The following is a 3,528-nucleotide window of genomic DNA, read 5'->3' on the forward strand; positions in this document are numbered from 1 at the left end:
GGCAGAGGTTATGGTATTTATTGCTGATGTACATATAGTGAACTTTGTCTTGTCGTATAAAGGGAAGGAAAGATCAGCCTACACCTTGGGGGGGAGGGTGGAGGGTATTTTGTTGTTTTTTTAAAGATGTTATTCCAAAGATTAAAACAAGGAAGAAAAGACATTTCCCTCATCAGCAGAGGTATTCCTTAACCAGTCCTCTTCAAACATGATTTTGGGAAGACTGAAGATTTCAGAGTTACCCATCAGATGTCATTATGCTGAGATCACAGGCAGGTGCAGCTTTGTTCAAGCAGCACAATAAGGATGCCAATAAACACGTCAAAATCAATAGAGCACAGCCTAGAGGGAGATTGTTAACTGCAACTTGCAGAGAAAAGATCTCTCATCTCTGGAAATGGTATTTCAAAGCAAATAGCTTTTGGGGGTGGCAAAGACACAATTTGGGCCTCTGTAAAGCAAGTTAGAAGTGACCACCAAAAGGAAATTAAACAGGATTTTTGCGCAGTTTTACATCTTTATGATGAATAAAGAGGGCCAGGCTGGAAAGGAGGGTCAGCTTTCATCACTTCATACTTCTGCTCTGATGTTTCATTTTTTGTTCTGAATCAAACATTCACATCTTTGCTTGGCAGGGTTTGTGAGGACTGAGGAATAACTGCAAAGACAACACAGCAACAGCTTCTAAAAATGCAGAAGTGAATACATGAATATGAAATGCATATTCTTCAACAACTCCTCCAGCCAAAGCCATGAGGCCTTGCCTTAATGCTCTGATTTTCCTAACTGTAATGAAAGCAGCTAGAAATTCACTTACTCCCCTGACCTCTGAAAACCAGTTTCTAACTTTCCAGGCTGCAAATTACACGATTGTTTAGTTCTAAAGTGCAGTAATCGCAAGGCTGAATCAAAACCAATGCATATTTGGCAAATCACCTTGGCAGGGGGTAGGGAATGAGAGTATCTTCAGGGTCCAACAGCCAACTGGAACAGCTCCAAGTTGTGACGAAGAGCAAGATTGTCTCTGAACCAGAAAACTAGGCATGGGGAAGTCTCTACAGAGACACCACATCTGTCCGGGTTCCAGCACACCTTTTGGGCTGCCAGCACACAGGGCTGGAAAGCAAACAATCGAACCAAGGGAAAATATTTTCAAGACAACTGCTGGGCTTGCACTGATGAAAGACATTTTCTGTATTAACATCAAAGGCTGCACCTCATCTCTGTAGTTCTGGACAGAGACATGGGATCAGCATGTGTGCCTTTTCTGCACCGCAAGGCTCTTCTGCATCTGCAAATAGCAGTGGATGTGTAAATAAATAAGCTCTTCTGCCTAAGACATACCACTGCTTCCTGTGGACATGACAGGTCCATCAGAAGGCAGATACCATTTTGGCAGTGGCTGTTACAAAGACAAAAACAAAGGTATTTTAGGTGAGGTAGCCAGTCCCAGTTACAAACCTTTTCATTCAAGGATCTCAAGCCCTTCTTTCAGAGAGAGTATAATGGCAGGGGAGGTGAGCTGAAGTGTCTCAACCTTTTCATGCAATGAGTCCTATCACCAAGGCAGGCTCAGATTTAGTATGGAAGCTGCAGTCTCTGCTAGGCTGGTGCAGAGCATAAAAGCAGCACAAGTATTCCAACTACTCCGGAAGTTTGCCTTTTAACAAGCCCTTTCCACAGGTTTTCCACAGCTTTCTGTAATGGAAACTGGCTGCATCAGAACTGTTATAATAGCACCTCCTCTTCATTATTATTCCAAGCACGACTGAAATTATTATTCCAGGAATAACTTCAGAGGGAGGACTGGATCTCATAACCATGGTTGTCAATGGTGAATGGTCACAGGCACAGAATCCTTCCAGCTGGGAGAGCGACAATCAACTCCCAATACCCTATTCTGGAAGAGAATAACTTCACAGTGATTTCAGATCTGTATTGTTGTAACAGAGCAGAATTTGACTCCTTGTGTAGGAGCAGATAAAATTCCCTCAGTGTTTGTTTCTGTGTGAACTCCAATACAACCAGGTCAGAGGAGCCAGCCCAATCCTGCACCAACTACTGTGGTGCACATACCTTCACCGCAAAGGCACATGAGAAGTGGCAGAGAAAATAAAAAGTATAAACCCTCGCTTTTCTTCTTCCTCTGCTCCCTAATTCAATGCTCAGGTCAAATGAGTGGTACAAAGTATTCTCAGAACTATGCCAAAAATGAATAAATCATTGGGATTGTGACCCACAGGGGTGCTTGATTCCTATGTCCAAGCACACCCTGAAGTTTTAAGTTAGTACAAAGAGAGGATACTTTTATTGATAAACATTATATTGTCTTAGTGTAGATGTCTGACACATTATTAAATCAAATGACAAAACATTTAAAGTAATTCATTCTAATAAAACTTTTTGATATTCCATAGACAATAGTGCTGTGAATTTTGTTTATAGTATAACACATTAAAAACACAGAAATACAAGTTTCTAATTTCATAGGCTACCAGCAAACAGAGAAAAACGCATGCTTTCATTTCTGTTAAATTTGTAACTTACACAGGCAAGTGGAACAGCTATGCATAGAAGACTATTCTACAACAAGTTGTAAAACAAACATAAAGACTGACCTTATAATACTTGTACAACTATGACAAAACCATTGTAACTCATTTCAAAAGGTAACAAATGTTTTGTCTGTGGCTCCACCATTTTAACACTTCTAAGCTGACTTAAAAAGTGATTTTGAGTAGAATTGCATTACTAGAAACCACTGATTATTTTGTTTTCTGTCTGGCTGTAAATGAACATACATTACATGTGCATTTGCCCTCAGTTCCACCTACATTTGCTTCCTTATGGTTAGAAGCATCACAGAATCGTCCCACTCAGTGAAAAGGAACCCAGGCAGCATCGTTTGATCCCAAATCAAATCAAAGGTGCTTGTACCAGTCACTTTTATTGCTGTGCTTCCTGCAGCTTTGATGCTGTGACTGTGCCATAAAGTAGAAAACCCACCATGCACACAACGCAAAGAAATCTGTGTGGTTTCCTCACAGTCTGTTTTGGAACAAGCCATAGTAGGGGTTGCAAACTCACCTCGATCACAGGGGCAGTGGTGGGCAAAGCGCTTGCAAGGAAAAGAAAACAAAGGGAAGTTTCTCCAGAAAGCCTGCACCCAGCAGCACCCATTGCCCTTTGGTGGTGAGCAGCAGCCCAGCACTGCTGAGAATCCAGCCACAGTTTTAGTGAATAAATGGGAGTTAATGAAAGCCTGTTCCAAAAAATACTGGATGAGCCAGAGGAAGAGGAGGAGTGGGGGGGGCCCTGAAACTTGCAACAACATACCTGAGGGGTAACGGGTCTGTCTGCTGACCCGTTTGCTCTAGTGAAATCCAGGTTTACCAGTGTATGGATTCCCACCGCCAGGCTTTGCTGGGGTTGTAGACAGAAGTGAACTTCACCCCATGGAGCCACTTGCCACTCACCTGTGTCTATGATGAGATGAACCATGCAATCCTGCCCTCCTGCACATTCCTG

Source organism: Nestor notabilis, unplaced genomic scaffold, assembly GCF_000696875.1.
Source record: "Nestor notabilis isolate BGI_N333 unplaced genomic scaffold, ASM69687v1 scaffold9688, whole genome shotgun sequence".
Classification (NCBI taxonomy): Eukaryota; Metazoa; Chordata; class Aves; order Psittaciformes; family Psittacidae; genus Nestor; species Nestor notabilis.